Source organism: Conger conger, chromosome 1 (genome assembly GCF_963514075.1).
Source record: "Conger conger chromosome 1, fConCon1.1, whole genome shotgun sequence".
Taxonomy (NCBI): Eukaryota; Metazoa; Chordata; class Actinopteri; order Anguilliformes; family Congridae; genus Conger; species Conger conger.
The window spans coordinates 15,379,990-15,403,974 of NC_083760.1; the positions used below are offsets into that span (position 1 = coordinate 15,379,990).

The window sequence follows — 23,985 nt, forward strand, 5'->3', positions numbered from 1 at the left end:
TGATCCTTGAGTTTAGTGCCACCCACACTGGTATCCCAGACAACTGAAGCTGAAGGCCATGCACTCCACACCTGCAGACCACACAGTACACCAGGAGAGATCCTTGGTATTCAGTCCTTGCCCTCCACTAGGCTTCCTGGACAGAGCCCACAGTGGACTGACTCCCAGCCATGGTTGGCTAATGACTTATTCAAGGCTTGGATCTGTGACTATAAGGTCAAGCACGTGTTTGCGGTGAGTGCCTGTATCAACGGAGCCATGTGGGAGCCCTAAGGGTTCTTTTTAATCAAATCAATTAAAATTATTCCTCAGAAACTTATTACAATATTAGAGGCATACTTAATTTCATGCATACTTGATAAAGCGTTGCATTCAGTGAATTTGATTCATTTACTTCATTGATAGAATCTGCCTACTTCAACTGCGGCACAAATACACTCCATTGAAATTAAAATGTAGGAACAATCAACAGACTGGGATATAACAGATTGATCTGGCAGCGTAAGGATTTAACTGTGGGGATGAAGTGGAAGTCAACTTACCCAGTGGCTACAGGGTGGCCCCTAGGAACACAAGAGACGTTTTCAGGCCAGTTTTGGGGGATCCCTCCCTTGTTTTCATTAATTTCTGAAAGTGCCATGAGAAGGCAGCTGCTTTAAGACTCAGTTAAATGGCCACAACAGTATTAGTGTGTGGCGTGTTTCATTAGCAAATGGCACTCAAGATGCTACCGCCGCTCTCTACAATAACACCTAACAATGCAATTAATGGTGCTACACACGGGCACGGAGGGTGTCTCCAGTGCATTGGAGAAGATTATAATTGTTCCAGTCTGGCTGCCGCTGGGATCCTCCAGCAGACTGGCTCATTACTGGAGCCCGAGCTCTAGCCCGAGTGGGACTGCGGTGACAACAGCTGCAGCGCAGGCTTACCGGGGAGAATTAGCAAGACTTTACCAGGGAGGAAGCAGCGACTCGGCCTCCCTGCCCCGTCTTCAACAGGGTCCTCAGGACAGGAGGTGGGGGGGCTCAAGGACACTGAGTCAGCTCAGGGACCCACTGCTTTTAGTGTTCTCCAGTGTCCTTATTTTACCAAAACAATATCGAAGTATTATCTAAATCCTTATCACAAGGGCGCAGAATGCCATCTTTATCAAGGGTTCCGATACTTCCAAAGGATTCTAGACCTAACTGCACCTCAGCGGGCCAGTTTCGCAGGCAGACACAGATTAAGGGTAGTCTTTGATTAAATTCGACACTGAATGGCGATACTCAATTTAAACCCAGTTCAGTCCAGGACTAAGCTTAATCTTTGTCTGTGAAACCATTCTTCAGTGGGACATAGCGATGTTGGTATAATGGAAAACCACAGATGATAAAAAACAACACAAACGGGTAAAGTCTCTGACTGAGACAATCAAAGAATAAGGTTGAAAATTTCTGCTCTGATGTGTTACATAGAGACAAAAATAGGCCATGCGGTATATGCTGCATTTTGTGAACATTGCTCATGTATTATGGATCTTACAATGTGGAGCAAGGGGAGTGTGACAAAGCTTCCCTTAGTGGGAGCATACTCCTATCGACCAGAGCAACAGGGTAAACGCCAGCGTCTGCTTGCAGTAAGGTGCCTTACCTGGTCCTTTCACATGACATCACACAGTTATGTACACCGTGCCATCATTCCCGACTCGGAGGAGAGGAAGAAATCCTGCCAGATGAGGTTGTAAAGTAAAGTCTTAATCTTTAATCAGTGTGTCTGGATCAGGGGCATTCATTCACGCACCAGCGATAATAAAATCTCTGAACTCTCTATCACAGCGACTCAGCGGTCCCCACAGTCACAGATCAGAGAGCGTGAGCGCAGCACGGTGAACGACCCCGGTGAAATACGCTAAAGCGCGGCGCGTGTGCGCTCAGCAGTCAGGCTTCACCTGAGCCCGCGGCGCTAAATAAACGATACTATCGCCGAGACGTGCGCGTTTTACAGACCCGGCCGCCGTCCGTTTCATGCTGCTCGAAATTCACACGGCCCACCTGTTCTCTGCTAACTCAAAATGCTAATTCGCAGCCTGACAGCAAAGTTTGGCGAAACTCCCCAAAAAATGTGCCACTTTCATTAGCCATAAAAGGAATGTGTGTATATTGAACTCAAAACAATGGAAACAAGCGCTACACATCTTTAGTTCACGTGGCGTGGGAGTTTTGTTTTTTGTTTTTTTTTCATTTTCCGAATTTGCATTATTTTTATTTTCCCTTCAAATGAGAAAAACCATCTGTTTTCTCTGGGCTTCTTTGTCTCTGAAGTTTTGCATGCCTGTGGATTTGCATACCTGACGGTAGGGCGAGAACAGTTCACCAGGTATCAGAGTGTCCGAAATGAAGACGGCGCGCGACCCAGGAACTGAATATCCCCTCCGGTGTCGTCAGCTCGGTGTAAGTGCCTGGTGTTACCGCGAGGATGCCGAGCTTAATGAGGATTGGGAGACAGCTGCCTACCACACTACGCCATTTAGGAGATCAGATCCGAGTGCGGCAGGCGCTGTTGAAGCACCGCGGCGGCGTAATTAGAAGGTTATTCATTGCTTTTGATTCGTGGTTCGCGTTAAACGCTCGCAAATGAGTAATTCCTCAATTAAATAACGCGCGCGCGAAAGGTGAACGTTATTAAACTGTGAATTCTTGTGTCAACAGTTTTTGTAAACGCACGCTTATTAAATGCAAATGGTGCTTGTGGGATGCCGCGCGCTGCCCTAACCTGTGGCAATCAAGACGGCGCCGATCGTTAGGGGGAAGCGCAGGCAAACGACTCCGCGATGGCGGATAAGCCCACAATGGCAACATGTTTTGACAAGGCGCGCAGAACGGGAGCAGACAGATGGCTGCGATTCAGGCATTGTGCGGAACGAATGGACATAACGCACTGTGATCTCGCCAGTCGGCGATGAGCAGGAACCAAGGTAATCCAGGAATGCATTATGTAGGAGCCTTGCATCCCCAGTGTAAACGCCCGGTAGACAATGAGGTCATGATATCTCGCATCTCTCCAATGTAATTCACAAGGTCATTAACGCAACCTTGGTCCTCGTTTCCTTTCCCTTTTCCTCTGTTATTAACCCCAAGGTGACAGTAAAATGTCTGAACAGAGCGTATGGAATAGAACAGCTTTTACAAAGATGAATATCCTGGTATTTGTACATGATTTAAATAGCATGACTTATTGGCTATGAATGCACAGCCGTCTACAGTGACAACAAACAGACCGGAACAAAACCCTGTTTGCTAGTGCTGGGTTTCATTGTGTTTCAGGGTGTATTTTTTTTCCCTCAGGTTTAATCCTGCCATTGAGACAGAGAATCTTCCGCTGGCCTATAGGACACAATGCATTCTGGGTCCTGTTAGGACACGAGCCACGCACTCTCACCTGTATGCAAACAGTGCCCAGGATAGACAGGGCAATGAGATACACTTGTTTAGAGGAGGTCTAATCCAGAGGAGTCGGCCTTTATAATAACAACCATTCCTGTACGTTATTTGTTCCCTGCGTTAACCTGCGTGATTTTGTTCCCTGCGTTAACCTACGTGATTTTGTTCCCTGCGTTAACCTGCGTGATTTTGTTCCCTGCGTTAACCTACGTGATTTTGTTCTGTGGATTAACCTGCGTTATTTTGTTCCCTGCGTTAACCTGCATGATTTTTTCCCCTGCGTTAACCTATATGATTTTGTTCCCTGCGTTAACCTGCGTGATTTTGTCCCCTGCGTTAACCTGCGTGATTTTGTTCCATGCGTTAACCTGCGTGATTTTGTTCTGTTCATTAACCTGCATGATTTTGTTCCGTGCGTTAACCTGCGTGATTTTGTTCCCTGCGTTAACCTGCGTGATTTTGTCCCCTGTGTTAACCTGCGTTATTTGTTCCTGGCGCCTCCACCTTCCACTGCAGCTTTAGGAGGAAGCGGTGGCTGAAAATCCTCCGACAATCCTCCTCTGACACAGTTGCCTAGCAACGCTAAAGCTTCGGGTCTCCAGCTGATGGCGGAGAACTGCAGAGGCAGGATTTATCATTACGGAGGACTTTTATTTGATCTGGATAGATTAACGGCCTATGAGACGTTCCGCAACGCTTTCGCTCCTTGCGCCCCCCCGCCCTCCCCCCCCCTCTGCCCCTCGGCCCCCCCATCGCTAGGAGACGGCAGGCGGAACGCCAGCACCCGTCCGGAGAGGGGCGGCCGTCTGAAGGAGCAGATTTCCTACACATAAGACGGCTGGTCTGATGAGGCATTGTGGGGCTAATTGGGAAGCGCAAAGCCCTGTGATTGAGAGGGTGGAGGGGGGGAGGGAGGCAGGTGTGGCAGGTGTGTCTGCGCACGGGCCTCAGAACTGCGCAGCCGCTGCAGGAGCGCGTGTCACAGCCAGAGTCAGGGACAACAGAGCAGCTGCGTCTGATGGCACGCTGTCAACCTTCCCTGTTAGTCTCATTGAAATGCAAATAATCTCCGTACATATGACATATCATTTATCCCTATGTTGTAAATACACGAACACCGTGTTAATATAAAGTCTCATAATTGGACCGTGATTATTTTGTATCAGTATGACACACATTATCCACCAATTTTGGAAAGTAAGCATGGAAAAACAGTTTTTTATTTATTATCTCTAAAAACAAATGGGAAGACACCAGTATTGCGTGAGTCAGCAAAATGCGGTCGTGTTGCATTCAGTCATCATCACCCCTTGCCCTCGTCCACAGCTGACAAAGGCAATTACGGGTGAGGTTTATGCTGCACGTTCGCTGATCAAAAACCGCAGATCCCTCCCCCCTGGACATTAACATGGGGAAGAAACATGAATGGCGGCACTGGACAAGCTGGCCTCCCTCTGGCTTCACTTTCAGTTAACCTTGCACTGTGAACCACTGCTACTGCACTGTGAACCAAAAACAACTATTTGTTCGGACAGAATGTACTGTCCAGACTGATTAGAGCAATAAAATCCACGGAATTGCACCCCACCGCCCCGGCGTACAAGAAGAAGAGGCCGCTATCATACCGCATGCAATACATTTGTAGCGCGAAGAGACAGTCGTGTTTATTGGGATCCCCTGCGCTTAATCGTTGTGTCAGGTGAGAATTTACACATTTCTTTCCATTACCGGGCAATAAACTTTATTTAATGAAACATGCCTTCCTTGTCGGATCTTTCACAAAACCAAATTAGATTTTAAATTGAATCTGTTTCAGCATGGGAAAATACTGTTCTATCTAGTACAACAATCTAGTACAGTTGCAGTCGTTGGTTAGCTTCATTCTGACAGACTCTGTGAAAGCCATACAGTACATTAGAAAGGCTTTAACATAAAGATCTGGCAGGCGGCATTTTAACTGTGAAAACATGGCTGGGTTCCATACGGCCTGATTGGTTGCAGGCGTGTGTCCATTAAACACAGTTTGCTCTTGAGTACGTTCCGCAGAAGTCCAGACTGCATTTTCGAGTCTTGCAGCTCTTTCACTTATCTTCCACAAACAGCAATGTGGGCTGACTGTCACAAGCCCAAAGTTTGCTCTTGTTGATAACGCCATGGCAACACGCAGGGAACAGCATAGCTCCACTCCAGAGGCAGGGCGAATAGCACACACCCCACTGCAGTCAACTGTGCCCAAACATTACATTTAAGCAAGGAGAAAACCCAAAGGTTAAACATTAAAAACAAATGTACTTCTGCAATTAAACTCGCAAGACAGTGTTTAAGGACACAGAAAACATTTTAAATTGCATTTCCAGGCATTCTTCCTCCTTTTTATGTTGTTTATAAAAAGGATTTTAAAAATAATTATGAAACATTTAGCTGTGTTTTGCAGAGGAACTGAACTAATATGCATGACCTTTTTCAAAGGATGCACGATTCTAATTTGTGAAGTGCATGCTAGTTTAAACCATACTAAATTCAATAATCCTCACATCAACTCCAATATCAGTAATAAACAGTTAATGTGAGTCATGTCTCTTATAATGCTGTCACCATGACTTCTGCACGCTCACAGGAGTTTTTCTGACCTCATTTCCCACGGTTCTTCTCCAAGACCCCCAGCAAAGCCTACTTCTACCACAGTCCAAACATGGCTGACCCCAGTCCTCTCCCATTTGGAGACATATTAGCTCTGCAGCTGGACTGTGCCACTTAACATTTGGCAAAGGTCTCAAGTCTTTGATCCTGCACCAACAGAGCCAAGGAGGAAACTAGATCTCTCCTTAACTTTACTGTGGCAGGTTTCATATTCCAACAAGGCACATACCTGGCACAGACTCCACAGGCAGACATCTGAATGGTTCCCCAAATTCAGACGCAGCCAATCGGTGATCATAGCAAAAAACATTGCCTCTAATTCAATTTCCAATGTTTGAGGAATCTACTGAGCCCCACAAAAGGGCTTTTAAATTATGCTTTTCAAAAATGATGCTGTAAAATACTACATACTGTAATAATATAGACTGTACTCATGAAGTGTGTGCTCACCTTTCTAATTAAACATACGGTATAATGGAGAAATGATCTAGGGGCATTAAAAGCACCTCAAAGTCATTGTGCCCTCCAATGGCTAGCATTTGACAGGTGCTGCCAAAAAGTACTGTAAGCGTGAGAAATGATACTACTATGATTAGATCTCCCACCTTGGGGAAGTTGCTGATGCAGAGATATTCCTTGAAAAAGCAGGAAGTGGGGGATGGTAAGTGAAGACCAAGAGAACTGACAACTTGGATATTTCCACCGGCGCACGCACATCAAAGGAACCAATTTTGACCTTGTGTCCTAACCGCATACAGAATGCTTCTATCTGTTCCGTGTCAATCACCAGCATACCATTCCAGCGCTGGACTTCCATCACTGCTCATCTACCATGGGATCTAAGAGCAGGTAGAGCCTATGTCTTCAGGCGGCCTAAATACTTATGTTGAATCTTGATTTAATAAGATCCAGTAATCCGGTGCTGCATGGGGGGGGTTTAATCTAACCACTACGCAGCTTTGTCCTTAACTTTCAGTACAAAGTTAAGCAAGTATTAAATTTTTCAGATTCTTATACAGTTTCTTCATTTAAAACGAACTGAACTTGTGATTACGTATAATAATAATAGAGAAAAATCTAATACTGGCTAATGTAACTTACCACTAAAAGATAAAGGACAAAGCACCACTGAAACCTGATCCCCAGGTTTTCCCTGGTGAGATCACTAAATGCTCCTTTCCCTCCACCGAGCTGCAGTGCAGACACTTTGCTGGTGCTGGTGGTGACCCGATGACCTCTCCCTGTTCTGCGATCCCCCTGTGGTCACTCATAAGAGCACAGCAGCGATGCAGCAAGGCGGAGATGTTTCAGAATATGGAGAGAATCTGACACGGCACTCAAGCACGCATGTACTGTACCTGAACACACAGGGCAAAGGTGGGAGGTTCATCAGATGCTCTGACACCACTGAGAATCAAGTTCTCATTCCTCTGAGGACCACCTATTGCTTCTCTTTCATTTCAGAGTTTCAAATAATTGCATTATGCACTTAATCGCAACAAAAGGGCGATGTGTAACGTAATCCTCGTCAAAGCCTGCCTCTTCCAACCCCGCCTAATGATGCCTTTGCCCGAGTGCTATGCTCTCCATTACAAAACCTACTTCTCTCCACTGGTCTGATTAGCTTATTCATAGGTCTAAGTTCTGGGTGCTTTTGAAAATGGCCCTTCTGCTGCAGTAAATGAACAGTTATCGAGTGAATAGAGGTCAAGTGGACCAAGGGCACTCCACTAAGTAACACCAAAGAAACAAACTATTATCTGTGGCCCTGAGAAGAATGAAATCCCGCTTTGTAAAGGCCCGTTGAAGAGGCAGAACTCTGGAATGTTTGTGCGGTGGCAGCGACGGACCATTTGCACATTAAAAGGGAAATATGCAACACAGCTTTGAGGATGCCAACAGCAAGCTGGTAAATAAGTGAAGAGTCCAAACAGAAAAGTCGATGTTCTCCGGTAAACTGCAGCCTTCCTTCCCATGTCCTTGAGCACTTTATCAATGTACCAACCATTCAGGATTTCAGCAAGGCATAAATAAACTTCAAAGACTTAAGAGCTTCAGTCATTTCCTGAAAGTGTTGCTCGCTTCACCTTTTCGTGAGGTGAAGAGAGCACCCGGCAATCTGCCGTCGCTGTGCGTGGAATAACGTCTGTGGGTCGCAGGGTGTGAGCAGCAGGAGTCTATGAGAGGTGCTTCAGCTCAGATCAGAGCACAGGCACAGCACGTTTGTGAATGAGGAATAGGTAAAATCCAGATACTCTTTAAAGTTCAGCCGTCTTCTCTTTGACGTAGCGAAATGAAAGCGATATCTACGAGATATGGCACTGATAACGGGCCAAGTGAAGGGGCTGGAAATGACTGAACTGAATTTTCTGAACACGAGACACACCCGGGGAAAGGACGCTTCTCGACTTGCGGGGGTTTAGGCAAAAACTGAAACATTCAGTCCTGAAGAGAATTTGGTGAAGTCAGCATTCGCTTCGGGATGTCTACTGGAAGCTCAGCGTGAATGGCATGGCTGCTTCAAGACGAAATAACTTACTTACGCATGCTTTTCCCTTCCTCACACTCACTGTTTGAAAACATTTTCTGGATTTACTCCAACTAGTATATTAAAAACCTGGACTGGTAACACTTTACAATGAGTTTCCATGAATTGGCATGAACTAATGTAGTTGCTAACTAACTACTACTGAGAAGTTAATCTGTACGGCTCTGTTATTTGTACATCATTAATTTGTGTCAAAAACTACACTAGTTATTGCCAATTCATATTGGAATGAAAACATCAGTTAATGTATTTGTTAATGGTTAACTAATTATAAGATCATCCACATGGATATAATGTGTAAACATAATGTAACAAATACATACGTTAACTAGTTACAAGCAAATGCATTAACTAATGAAAAGTTAATTTCATGCTTAATTAATGTATTTGTCATTAACTCATGTTAACAACTACATTAGTTAATGCCAATTCATGAACTGTATTTTCAAGTGTGACCCCAGGACTTTCGACCATTCAAAAAAATAACGAGATCATTAAATCTGGATTATAAAATAAAATTAGGACAGTTTGAGAATTCAGCAAATTAAATATGGGCCCGTTGGTGGCTGGTCTGTGTGTTGTTGTGTCTTTGAGATGACATAACAGCCCTCTGGTCGCTCCTTGCTGGGCTGCAGGATTGTAGCAGGGCAGTGAGAAGCCCAGTCCAGCGGCCTTGCTGTGTGGTGCTAAATGCCCTCATTGCATGAAGAGCAGAGGACAATGGGATGAGTGGGAACAATATCCCCAAGCCCAAAACATTCTCCATCCCGGGCCCCAGAACTCACCAGACCTTATAAGCCCACCGCCGACTCACTGCCCCCGATCTTTTAACACAACCTCCTCTTCCAACCAAAGCACAAGGCCCATGAATATGAAACAAAACCGCAAGAACATGTTGCAGCTGAAGAACTTTCTCCAGACTCAGACAATTGGATTCACAGTGCCTTCAAATGGAACTTGTCAAATTGGCAATGTTGCCGTCAAACATCGAGGGAAGCTTTTTCCTTTTTTCGAGGGAACAGAGAGCACCCTCCATTATGCTACGACTATGACATCACCCTGAACTACGATCATATCCTCCCCGACCGGAGGTGTGGGTTTGTACTCATTAGTTGTTTTATCCAACAGAGACTGTTCCGGTTGTCTAACCGCTGGTTCTCCCAGTCATATGGCCTTACCCTGGTATTTTAAAGAGAGCTCACACACCGCTGGGGAGACCTGAGAGGGCACTTATTTCTCTGAGGCCTCGAGCCAGTCTCAGTGTTTCATTTTCGCTGCAGGAACCACAAGTGTTTACATCATACGTGAAGTTATTTTTTCCCCTCGGTTTGCCAGAGAACAGACCATGCAGAGGGAGAGAAGGGAGGGGGGAAAAAAACTGAAAATAAGGTAAAAGTAAAGAAGTGGTGCAAGTGATTTATTCTGCTGTACTGAATTCCTATCTGGCCTACAAAAGGACAGAACGTTACTCCCATTATTCAGGTAGATGAGGAGGGCTTTGCTTCTGCTGCAAGAGTAACAGTCCAAACTAAAGATGTGCTTCCCAGATGCAAAACAGGCAGGGGTTTGTCGTTTAGTTGGCAAGTGAGATAAGCTAAGTTATTCCAGACATTCAGCTGGCAGGGTAATCTTCGGGGGAAGGCTATTAAGATTATGCTTGTTTTTTCCTTTGGTATTGAGTTCAGAGTGAATTTTTACTTCATGTTCTTTTGAGTGGAGAACTGGTGCTTGAGTACACACGGTTTGGAGTGGTCGTGGTAGACTGTACTGTGTCCAAACGATTGGCAGGGTTACAAGCGCAGGATACGCCGGTCTCCTGGCCTGACGCTGACATCTGAGCGCAATGTTGTCAGCGAGCGGTGCAGCTGCTGTTAAAATCGGGTCTGAATCATTCCTCTCCTCCTATCCCATCATGCATATTTACAATCATTCTACATCAGGTGCTTTGGCCTTGTTTTTTTTTACGTCTGATGTTTTGACACATTTCCTCCGCTTCACTGCTCATTCCTCTTTATTTATGCTCCAGCGTTTCATTTTCATAAGGGGAGGAGCAAGCCTGGATGGCGACAAGCCATTGGCTATTGTTACGAATTATCAGAGAGACAAAGAAGATAAGCCCCGCTGCCAAGACCCGCACACTCCAATGGTTCAAAATAAAGAGAGGTTTGACCTCCACGATGTTTGAGTTCACCTTCCTTCCCTGACAACCCACTGCAATGTACACCATTATACCCAAGGACAAAAATTATCCCTGCGACTGGCACTTATGAATGAAGCAGAAGAAACACAAATAAAAGTGCAATGATCATACCATACACACGCTGCTGTGTTTTATATTTTCCAAAATCCAATATAATGTTGCGTTCCAGTGCTCTGAAGTTGCATGGTAAAACTTGGTAACACCAACAACAACAGTACATATTTACAGCCATGGAAAATCTTCAACAGTCCCGTTCTGATGATGAATGTAAACGATACTTGCATATGACAGGTATCAAAGAGATACAGCATGACAATGTACACAACTCGGAGATAGTAGATGATGCTACTTACAAACAGATCAGTCTTCACTTCACTGCTTGTGCGTTGTGACGGACAGCAACACCGGGAAATTGATGAGCTGACATGCACCGGTAAAACGGCAAGTTAAGAGAAAAGCCATTCTTTCCTACGAGCGCCAGGTCAAAATAGGCAATCCACGGCATGTCCCTTTACTTTAAAGAAAACAAGAGGCTGACACATTTCCTGCCAACAGGCCCTTCCTCAGATAACAGAACACTCCCGTCAACAGGAAATCCTTTCACCGAGAACACACTGCCACACTTAGAGCCGCGAACAACTTCACCTCTCTCTCCGAAAAAACCCGCAGTCCTGTCAAACCTGCCGCTCCCCCTTCTAAAAAGCAGTCAGAGACTACTCCCTGTGAGCAGCTTGAAAACACATGGTAAAAAAAGACAGAAAGAGAGAGAGAAAGAGGGAGGGAGGGAGGAGAAGCAAGGGCACTCGGAGTGTGATGGCTCACATGCCTCTGACAAAAACAGCAGCATTGACCAGGAGACCTTGAAATGTTCTTGGTTAAAGAAACTGCCTTTTTAAGAGCCCCAACAATGCTCCCAAAATCAATTAGCAGCCGGGCGTATCTGCATTACAAACAGCCTGTCATTACATCAGCTCACAGAAATAGCCACTGTCACCCAAGCCCCAGCTCCCCTTAGACTGATGGACACCATTACCAATGGCGCGAGACAGAAGAGCGCTGGGACCGGGGACACCACAACCCCTGCTGGACGACTGCGAGTCACTGCCCCGGACATCCCGGCGACTCGATGCACGAAAATAAAAACACGTACTCTGAACAGACACGTCCGCACAGCCATACCCCCAGCGCGGTCTCACTCTTGCGCTAGCTCCAGAAAGTGCGGGAGGGGAAACAGCGGTTCACGTCAGAATACAATTAATATGAAAAAAAACAGGAGAAAAAGTTTTGTTTTTTTTCAAAAAGCATAGCAAACTCACGGCAAGTGCAAGGACACATTTGAAGCGCGTAGAGGGAGGACGCCTGTATCGACCTTCATGAGTCTGCTGTGCTGTACTGAATCTGCAGCTGCTAATGGGAGAACTGGCAGGAGAGAACACTTTCTGCAGGCTTCTGTGATGACATGCAGACGTTTTTTTGAGAAAGGGGGGCTTATCTTTGTCTCTATGGTAACTGTGTCTCTGGGTGGTTATTAGAAACCCTGAACTTCCTGTGCCTGGGCTGAGCAGCCAATCGCAGGCCGTGTTTTCATAGGCGTAGAGAACTGGAGCTATAGGCGCCTCGCGGTGGCCGCATGAGGGGGCTCGTGGAAACAGAGGGTCGTAGGAAACTCACTGGGGGAGAAACAACTGCAGCCTTCACGGCAAAGAGCAACACGGCTTTGGATTCGGTGAATGAGTTCTATTATGCTCTGTATTTCCATTCTATTATTTTAATATGTAACTCACACAAATGTTCACAACCGTTTCAGAGCTGTGTGTTCATAAATAGTGTTGTGCTATGCGCGTGGAACGTAGAACTTTTAACAGTAGTTTTTGCGTTAGCAGCAATGTTGCACAAATATCTTCTCCCAGCATAAATGCATATGACACAAAGCAGAGTGACATTTTTCTCTTGAATATCTCAAGAAAAGAGATGAGGAGTGTTCAAAATCACAACAGTTCAAAATCATGTAAACTCAATTAACTGCAACATTATGGTTTAGAGAATTGCGAAGACACATAGGCACATTGACAGTACAGGGAACAGAGAGACATTTCTGCCTGCCAGTGTCCACCTCTAATGATATTTTTTCTGTCTGGTCAATACATCCCCACATTCCGGCACAGCTGCGAGGAAATGAATCTGCGAGGCACAGAGCGGGCTCAGAAACTTCTCACTGCCTCGCACACAAACACGCAATCGCACAACTCAAATCTCCAAGCAGGAGGAGAGAAAGCACCGCTGAATGAGAGCCATTCTGCCAGCTCTCTCCCTTTCAGATGCTGCTCCTTCTGAAAGTGTGGAGATGAAATGTGAAATTCTCACTGAACGGCGCTTTGTCTCGCTACAATGGGAACACTTGAAGTCTGACTGTGTCTCTGGGGAATCACTATGGGCCCATTTTCCCTGGATTACATGTACATAAAATTATCCCCACCGACAGGCTGACACCCCTGTGCTACGGAGCCAAGCCCTGCCTGCAGTCACTGCTGGAGAAGCAGCTCGGACAGAGGCTGTTCCCAGATCGCACCCACAGACCGGAACACATAAACACACACACACACACACACACACACACACACACATGCGCACAGGCATGCACTCACACACACACAAACACACACAAACATGCACATACTCACACACACACAAACACACACACAAGCACGCACTCACACACACACACAAACATACACATACTTACACACACATGCAACAAACAACAGTTTTGCCAGCTTTGTCCCTACACTGCATAGTCAGTAGAAGAAAACAAAACAGAATTATTATTTCCCCACAACTGTCTCACTACCAGACAAAAAAAGTCCTCCCTGATTCTTTAATCTAACCAAACACACTTTTCCTGCTTGCCTCTAGCATGCACCCCACTGCTGCTGTGCATTTAATCAGATCTGCCTTATGGACTTGTTTTCCATTAACTCGGCACACTCCTATTTGCGTTACAGCCCGTCATTTAAAGCCGTAGCTGTTTAAAGAACTCGGCAGAAGTTCTTTTCACAGACCTTAACGACTAACTAACGCAGAGAGAAAGCATGCATCCTTCAGGTGGAAAGAAAAAGCCACTTCATCATTCGAAGAAGACATCTCGTTAGAAATTAAACGACCTGCAAACACCCTACTTCGCATAGTTCACATGTTTCACATACTGAATAGCGACAGCCCGAAGCACAGTAATGCAAACAGTCAAGCGCTGTTTGCATTACAGGTTCCACAATTCTGCTTTGACAAGAGCACGTCCCCTCCCTGTGCTGTCCTTATGTGCAGGTACCATATGCCACGCATGTAATGCACTTTGAGAAAGACTCCTCAACGCCCACTGCTCACTCATGACTCCAGACAGCAGGAGAGCCGGAGACAGCAGGAATTAACAATCATACAGTAACCTTTTAATCCCGATCTTCTCCAGATAGGCTCGTCCGCATGAGCTTCTGCCCCGGCTCCAAATGTTTAAATCCCTCTAGTTAATCCGTCCATGTCGCTCTGATTCAATATTTTCGCAGTGACCACAGTGGCTACAACATTCACTTAGCTCCTCTCTTTCCCTCTCCCTCCCTCTCGCGCTCTCTCGCTCTTTCTCTCTCGCTCTCTTTCGCTCTCTCGCTCTCTCGCTCTCTCTCCCTCTTCTCTGAGCTCTTTCACAGTGCGATGGAACTGAGCGAGCCTGTCAGGGAAGACAGCCGCTCGCTGGGTCCTAGTGTCTCACGTGTTAACTGAAAGAATGTCATTGTTCCTCCACGTTCCCTCCGAGGAACCTTCCACGGATGTTAGCGAGTTCTAGGAGAAAGTGTGTGTAAATGAACAGCTAAATATCATGCCAAAAGTCTGGAGTCCAAAGTGATCCCATTAACATTCAACCCTTACAGGGTTCAACAAATCCATACCAGTGACATTTCTAAGATGTACAGCAAAAGAAAACACATGTTGTCAGATTGCACCTTGTTTTAATCCTAATTGGTAAACCTTTAATGTCATCGTGGTTCTATGTAAGTACATGTACAGTAGGTAAGTAAATTATGAACATTCACTGAAGAACGATAATATGATGAAAAATTATGGAAATTCAGGTCGGGCTCCTGGAATATGTACATGTCGAAACACAGCCAAGGACAACCAAGAGCACACAATTAAATGACCAAATTAACATAGTTTTAAAGGGTGTAGAGATATACAAGTCTAGGAATTTTGTGATGAATTATGGAAGCCTGTATCATCACATAAAACCCTGCGTGATGTAGGAAGCATTGCGGCTCCTATAAATTGCAGCACTGTTTCTAATGTTTTATATGTTTTGACATTTATTGCTCAAGATTTCATTTCTCATTTAAATACCAAGTGCACTAAAATTCAATCTTTCTGGACGAGATGGCCAGAGACAATAATCAATTTAATTATCACTTTTTGCTCATAACATAAAAGACTCAACCAAAATGACTCCTTTGAGCAATAAAAATCATCACTACGCCATTAGGTTGACCAGGGTTTCTCCATCCTGGTGGAGCATCGAGTGTGCTGGCTTCAATTCCAGCTGGGCTCAAGATAATCACGTTTTAATTGAAAACTGATCTAGATTTGACATCATATGGCAGAATCTCACTTAAGTCACGGTGGAATAAATATGTAGTTAGAGGAACGCTTCAGCTAAGATAATAAAGGCAGTCTTGATTCTTATTTCTAGCATCTGCTCAGACAAATTTAGGCCAGTAGTCTCAGTTAATTAAGCTTAATTAATTGTTTTGTTTTGTGCCCTTAACTATTAATCAGTTGAACAACTGATTAATGACTATAAATTTCCCTGAATGGAATCTGCATTTCTAATCTAGCCAATTAAATGATTATTTCAGAATTTTTTTAAACAGCATGAACACCGGTCCAGGAACACATTTCCTCTGTAAATGACTGAAAGCGGTGAACTATGCCCTGAACTCTATCCAGGTCAGCTGTCAGGTCAGTGCTCGGTCAGTCCTGACTGAGCCCGTTAGAAATAGCTAAACTAAGATGCAGTGATCCAGCATGACCAGGGTAGAAAAACACTGATGCAGACCAAACAAAGGACTCATCACAATAAAACGGCAGTTTGACCACTGAACTCTACTGTGTCAAGTACATCATAATCCCTCTGTGTAATCCTTTGAGAGGGACAGGTTCATGCAGTAATATACTGTATGCAGTATATTCCTTTATTTAACCAGGCGAGGTCCATTGACCTCAACATTTCTCTTTTTTTTCAAAGACACCCTGGGAGAAGAAGAGAGAAAAGTACATGTGCCCATTGGGGGCTCGAACCAGCAAGTCTACAGCTCCCAGTCAAACAACCCCCCTAAGTTACCCCACCACCATAAATGAAGCTGTCCCACCTAAAATGAACGAGGTCCCTATTTCGCAAGGGTCACCACCAAGCGTCCAAGGAAGCTCTCCCTGTGAAGGCCAAATCCAAGACGAGAACAAATACTAAAATCTGAAGCGGATTGCGACTGAAACCCCAACCCAACCGGCAGCTAGTTCGGCATCTTCAGTGACTTCCCTGGAGGTTCAGTCTGAGGCAGTTTTATGGGGAGATCCTTAGCTATGACAGTTGCATACAGCATGCGTCTGGAGGCAACCACGCTTCACGTCTCCCTGCTCCCAGCAGCCACTGGGTTCGAGCTCCCAGAGGCTCATTGGCAGCTCCGTGGGGCCCAACAGCTTTTCAAACGGCTTCATTGCCATGGAAATAGTGATTCTCACAAGCACACAGCTCGCTCAGGAGGTCCAAAGTCATGCTCCACTGGTGACTAGGACAATTGCTCTTCGCTCCAAAAGGTGATGTCACGTACCCAGGTCATTAAAGTATGCAAAACCTATAAAGCTGGAATTATTTGATTATTTGTGGGGTCTAGTATTGTTACATCCACCCTGTTATGTCTACAGAAAATCTGTCAGTTCAATACGACACAAACCTCACTTTCCACCATTTCTCAGACAGATGCCTTTGGGGATATCCTTTGAATGAAAGAGAGGTCATTTTATTCCTTAACTTCAACTTCAAGAGCTTCAACTTTCATTCATCCCAGCATACTGTCTATGAATTGTGGACTCCCGGACTAAGTATAGTTTGTTCTAAACATTTTTTAACTTTTAGGAGCTCCTCTCCAGAATATAAATTGATTTGAGGGAAATTAGAAGCCTGTGTGTCAGAGTCTGCAGGGTTATGGACTCCGACTGATCCCCCATATGGTCAAGGGTTCAATTTCCTGCACTTTCTGTAACCGTAATCCCTTATGCCCTCTATGTATTTCTTCTATATATCCATACACAGAAGAGGTGAAGTGTTTTTTTTGATCAACGTTGCAGACATGCACTTCCAGAACCACGCCTGCGACATCTTTGACATCCACACTTTCATAAAATCATTGCGCTGCAGTGCTCGTCTCACCTGTGAAACCAGCTTCACCTGCCTCACCCTTTATCTGACTGATCAGCAGTCGGGCGCTCGGCACAGATCAATACTAATCCTGTCGCCGGGCCAGGGCCCCACGCCGACACTCCACACACAGCGTCTGAGAGGCAGGGAGGCCCGGATTCGGCAGCCTGTCCAGGCTGTGATGCGCGGGTGAAATTGGGATCTGTAAGTCTTTCAAAGCCTCCGGCTACGCAATCTGCCCCGGGGCTGGGTCCAGCCCCTCTGCCGGGAGGCCTGTCGGTCCTTTGAGCCGCTTTCATCCGTTTTGTCCGGATGAAGAGGGAGAGCGTCAGGCAGAGCAGGGCCGGGGAGGTGGCAGAGTGCGGAGCTCTGCCTCTGTAATGTGACAGGCACAAACAGGCCTCTCTGTGAGGCTTCCCACTACAGCCAGCGTGAGTCACTGCTCTCCCCCACGTCTGTGAGATACAGCACTGCTGTTCTTATTCAGGTAATCCGCCTGTGATACACGCACTTTTAAGTTGTTCGCGCTTGGAGTGGGGGGTGCTGGGGAGCGGCTGAAGGTGAGTGGCGGGTGTGAACGGGAAAGAGACTGAGCCCTTCAGCTCGTTCAGAAACGATCTGTCATCTCCCGTGAGTTTCAGGAACACCTAAGTGACTGCTGTACTTACACATTCATAATAGGATAATCCAGGGAATAACATATTCAAAAGAACGTGGTGTGGGAGATGTGACATTACTCATAGATTTAATACCGGCATGCACTTAAATGTATTGCTTGTACTATTTCTGTGTACGTGCTGTACGCACACACACACACACACACACACACACACACAAGTGATGGACAATATGAACAATTATTTTCTCTGAGCAGTATAATTTTCAAATCTTTTTATACATTTATATACATAAATATTATGCATATTTGTTGAGTGATTATGAATCATTTGTTCATACACCTACAGTATATGGTTTCTGAAGGATGCATTTCAGTTTATCCTGCTAAAGAGTCACAACAATGCAAAAAATTCTATTAGCAATCAATCATTTTTAGACCTTTATCTAATCCAATATTATCTAATAAGACACATACTGCACAATTTCCTAAATTAACACCTGTGTTCTGTTTACTTATTAGCACCTGTAAAACTGTTAGCCTAGGTCCTAGGACATGAAGTGGAGGCAGAAACACTGGGAGTTTTCAAGACCAGGCTTGATATGGTGCAAAATACTATTTAGCTTTTAGGCAAACTAAGCAGTAGATACACTTTAGTGGTAGGACAAGGCGAGCATTGCTGGGCTGAATGGCCTGTTCTCGCCGTTATGTTATGTTATATTATGCTATATTATGCTATGCTAAATATACCCAGGACAGTACTGGGATTTTAAAGCAATACAGAAATAACATCCATGCAGAAAAACTCTATATATTATCTTTATCTCAATTCCAAACAATTTAAACAATATACAGTATATGGTTAATGGTTGCAATTTATCTCTGCTATATCAAATTCAACAATGAAGGTCTCATTTATTTGTTTTGATAAAAATGTGATTTATATTTTTATAAATCCAGTGTATGTCATGGGAGGCATAAATCATGTTTATCTGTGAAAATTTTAAATTGAGTGTTGTTATTTATTGTTTTGAACTGACATGCTCAATTATTTGTAATCGTTATCGTATTATATTCAAAGAAACTAAATGGGCAAAAATACATAAAGAAAATACCGATGGTGAATAATGAAATGCATCTCTCAAAAGTGTCATTGCTCTTTTGCTAAAAGTTTAAAGGGGTAAATTCCACCCAAACCTAGGCTTTAGCATGGTGCCTAGGCTACACAAGGGCTTAGGAAAAAGATTGGACCCCCCCAACAAACAAACACACACATGCACACATATTTCCCATAATTTCTTCAAGTTGGTTGAGTTGGGTATTCCATAGGCAGTTGGCTTATGGTTGACCTCCTTGCGCAGAAAACTCCTGTTCCTCTTTAGGGTCTATGGTCTCTTTACTCAATAATAAATTATGCAAAGTTTATATTTGTGAAATAATGTTGCATTTTTTATGTAGTATTTATGAACTGACACATTACATATTTTCCTTATTCCATCCCCATATCCTCTATATAAAGATACATGAATACTCGTCACTTCAAATCAAACACAGTCATGGAGACTTAGCTGACAGTGAACACCATCTAAAGCGTTTTTTAAATCCACAAAACTAGTCCACATACTACGGTGGTATGGAACTATTTTCAGTAAGTAAGAAGGTCTCATTTTGCCCGAAGTAAAGCAATGAACCAAATCAAGAGCAACAAACAATATAATGCTGTATCCTCCATCAGACATCAAAACCAGTGTGTATGCCAGTTTTACACAGACCATAAGAACTATAACATGAATGCTATTGATTTAATTCTGCCAGGGCAAGTCTAAAATTGTCAATATAGTCATTTGTTTTTATTCCCCGCTCAATGGCTATTTAGCCACCGTGTTTCACACAATATAACATATATTCTGCACTGGACTACTATAAAATGGGAAGAAAGAAGAATAAATTATTATATTTACCATTTTTATATCAATGGTTACCATTAAATGTGCATGGTCAGGAAGCCCTTTAATCTAACATATGATATGTCGGTCTTCATGTTAACAACCGGTCAGGTCTGAGTAGTTCATGTTTTAAAAAAGAAACCAAAAAATAACATGTCCTTTTAACAAATGGCATTTCTCCACAACTGCTGGGTGAATTTATGCTGTGCATTCCTTCTTTAATACAATTTTATCTAATACCATAAAACCTCAGAAAATACACTCATACAATTTCAGACTGTTTAACTCAACATTCCACAACAAAACACCAATACACTTTGGGGAGTGCTATTACTTGCCTAAGCTGGCTGCATAAAAAGGCCTGTAATGCTTTTAAACTCAATAAGATTAGTCAGTTATACAAATGAAATACATCACAGAGCATTGTGAAAGGCCCAGCTCACTGCTGTGGAAAATTAACTGTGCTCCTGACATATGCACATATCACAACAACCTTCACTAGCTGTTTACCTATGCCATCTTTATCACTCAATATGACACTATGGGAATATTTTTCATATATAGATTTTATAAAGATTATGAATATCAGCAATTGACTGATCACTGAAAGTGCTGTGATAGCACTTTCTGGTGACTCAACGCGTGTGGCTCTTTGCAGCTCAATCTGAGAAAAGCTGTAGGTTACAGTGACCTTTCTTAACTGTCTTGCACATAATGTTCTCTAACAAGAGGGCCATGCAAAGCGTCATTTATCCTGTCGATAGGCAGGGAAAGGAAGCCCTAATGACCTTCTTTCTAAAAACCCTCAAGAACATTTAATAAAGAGTGCCTGTCACCTCAGACAATTTTCCCCGTGTTCTGGGGAGGGGCGGAGAGAGGCCTTTAGATAATTGAAAAATGTGTTAAAATCCTTTGTGTTGATAGTTCTCACCCTTGCTCCACTGGGATTTCTGGTTAGGCGATGAGTTATGCCATGAACTGAAATTTGCTCTCAAAAGTGGTATTACATACCTATAATGAATCCTAAGGGACTATCATCATTAATGCAATCAATTAGACTCTTCGTTAATAAAGGACCCCGATACAAAATGGGTCTGAGCTCGACTAGTGCTGGTGTGACGCCGATGATTGTTTCTTATTCTCCCGGCGTGAGTGAATAAAGAGTGAGGAAACGGGTGATGCATGCCCGGGTGCTCATCTGCCGAAAAAAATCAATCACAGTAATGGTCAATGCCTTCACACCGATTCAACGGCAGAGGAGAATGTGCCTTTAATGTGATATGCAAACAATAAAACTAGACGCGATTCTTTTCCAATAAAAGAGGGCACTTTTCATGCCACGGATCAGGCTTGTGGCGGAGACGAATCTTGCCATCCATCAAAAGGCCTTTGTTTTCTCCTTCTGCAACGGTAGGGCCAACAGCCCCAGAAAGGAGGGCTCTCCCAACAACAGGGAGGTCGTATTCATAGCTGTCTGGAATTGAGCTGCACTTTATATAATGACACACAGCACCGGAGTGACTGTAAAGCAGTGCTATTACAGGGCGCCCTGCGGTTACAATATCAGGCTCATCGGTGGCCGTCTGGGGATGGTGTCCCTGTCACATTCCTCAGTGTGATATAATGGATCTTTCGCTGTTCTGGGAGCTCTTTGGCCTACAGGTAGGCCACTGTACTCTATGTGGGGAACCCTTGTCAGCACATTGTTCTTGTTCACTGTAGCCCATCTCTTCACAGCTGTGACCAACGCGGGATCTGGTGCGGTAGTCTGCAGTCGGTCGAACACTTCAGTTCAATCGATTGAATATGGATGAAATCCAACTGGCCAATTTGCTATGAAAAATGCTACAGAAGGCTTCATGCAACTGCTATCCAAACGAATGTTTCATTGTCTGGGATTTGGCTCCTGGCAAAACCTCAACATGCTTTTTACACAGAGATAAGAGAGAAGCTTGAGGTTGATTAATTGTGCTTTAATTTGCTCAGTGTAATATGAAATGCAATGTTAATTGGTGACACCATTGTGACTGTTCAGAGAACATCGATGCATCAAAATAATCTTCAGAGAAATATGTAAAAGAGAGGCATTCAGCTTCATTACAATATTAGAAGCATCATAAAAGATGAGTAAGCTTTGTGATACAGCTAGTACTTTGGCTGCTGAATGTTTCTTTGAAAATGTCTACCATCATGCCATGGGAACTACAGAAAAGATGAACAGTGGGATGTTACTACAAAGATAATAAAGTGTTCCCTTTTGGCAGACGCATAATACTACAGTGTGTCAAACAAAGAATGAACAAACTGACCTATAGCCCCCCCCCCCAAATTTTAAACAGATGCGGGACAATTAAATCTAGTTGTTTGAACAAAACCAAGCTTGACTGCAGCTGGTCCTGTTGAATCTAAACCTCACTCAGATAGAAACATACAATCAGATTGAAGTAGTCAGCACAAAGTTTCTACAAGCACACTATACCACGATCAAAGGAAATCCCAGATGAGATGAGAAAAACTGTTGTTGAAATGTAGCACTCTGGAAAGGGTTACAAAGCCATTTTTAAGGCTCTGGGACTCCACGAACCACAGTGAGAGCCATTATCTCCAAATGGAGAACACTTGAAACAGTGATAAATCTTCCCAAGAGTGGTCAGGCTGCCAAATATTCTCCAAGGGTACAGAGACAACTCATCCAGGAAGTCACAAAAGATCCCAGAGGAACATCCAAAGAACAGCAGGATTTTCAAGCCTCAGCAAAGATATCAGTGTTCATTATGAACCACCAACCTTCCGGGTCCCAGTCATGTACCTTAGTCATTAGGCTACAGGCTTCACTTAAACATTTCTGCATGGATCCATGTTCGGAGTCACTGTCCTGCTGGACAATCAACCTCAGACCAAGTCTCAGCTTCCGAGACGAGACAACCAGATTTTCTGCCAAAATTTCTAAGTACTTTGTGAATTAACTGTGCCATTGATCTTAAATAGTGGCACTGGCAGCAAAACATCTCCAAAACATCAATGACCCATCTCAGGAGGTATGAGGTGATTTCCTGTGTATGCAATCTTATTTTGCCGCCCAACAGGTTGATGGTATGCATGGCTAAAACGTTACATTTTGGTCTCATCTGACCATAGGACCCTCTTCCAATCCAATTACGTTTAGTAAACTCCAGATGCTCGGTTCTGTTTATTGTACTCAGCATGGGCTGTCTTAGTGCCACCCTTTTAAAGAGTTTATTGGTATGTAGGTGCCATTTTATGGTTCTTTTTGAGACTTGGTTACCCCAAGATACATTTTCTTATTATTGCCCTTATAATGTTTAATTGTTTACATATTTTTGTACCCATTTAATTATCATCTGTCTCTTCTGAATTGACATTTTGGCTTTGGCTTTTCCCATGCTGATAGGGATTTTGCACGTTTGTTACCTCAATTTATCCTCTAGTGAAACAGGAAGTGATGGAACAACACAGAATACATCCTTTAGACTGAGATTAACTAAATGAAGTAACATTTTATTATTTGGTGTTATTAACAATAAAAGGGGTGCCAATACTTTTCACATCTATGGTTTTCTGAAAAAAATCTGATTACTTAAAAAACATTGAAACATGAGAGTAAATGTATTTAAATAAAAGTATAGTTCTCCCATATGTTTGAACATAACATATAGCATAATATATGTGGTGTTAATTATATGCAGCTTTTTTCTTAATTTTCATTGAGTGCCAGAAATTCTGGAATAAATGTACAGTTCAAGAATGTTTTTGCAGAAGTAACTCAAACCAAGGGAAGAAATTGATTTCACTCAATTTGGGGGTGGGGGAAGTGGGCTGTTTCTTTTTCTATGTCCAATATTCCCCAAGATGTGGAGAACAATTGCTAACCTTTGTATGCACCTCCCTTGTTATGACAGGGATCTGGGGTTGATGGACAAGAGTACAGACAGCATTACTTCCACTGCCCTGATTCATCTGCATGTTCACATGCCTACCCAGACTTCTACAATTCAAATCTGGGCTATACCACATGTCAAATACACTTTCGCTTCATGTTCATAACAACATTTTATTTTTGCATAAATCTATAGAGATGTCGGTACTCACAAGCCATTCAGCCTTGTCAGGGGAGGTGAAGTGGCAGTGAATG

The 23,985-nt window shown here is 43.8% G+C and overlaps 1 protein-coding gene across 5 annotated transcripts in view; it reads right to left on the reverse strand.

Moving 5' to 3' along the window:
- The window catches only part of foxn3 (forkhead box N3), an 83,428-nt gene extending 59,443 nt beyond the window's left edge, over positions 1 to 23,985 (reverse strand). For 2 of the 5 annotated variants that reach the window (XM_061254448.1, XM_061254375.1), the window contains exon 1: positions 14,254 to 14,475. The gene's annotated coding sequence lies outside the window, so the exon portion shown is untranslated. Of the gene's footprint in view, positions 1 to 11,166; positions 11,326 to 12,129; positions 12,266 to 14,253; positions 14,476 to 23,942 lie in introns of those variants that run through there. The other 3 variants (XM_061254438.1, XM_061254392.1, XM_061254410.1) reach the window with 3 other exon arrangements.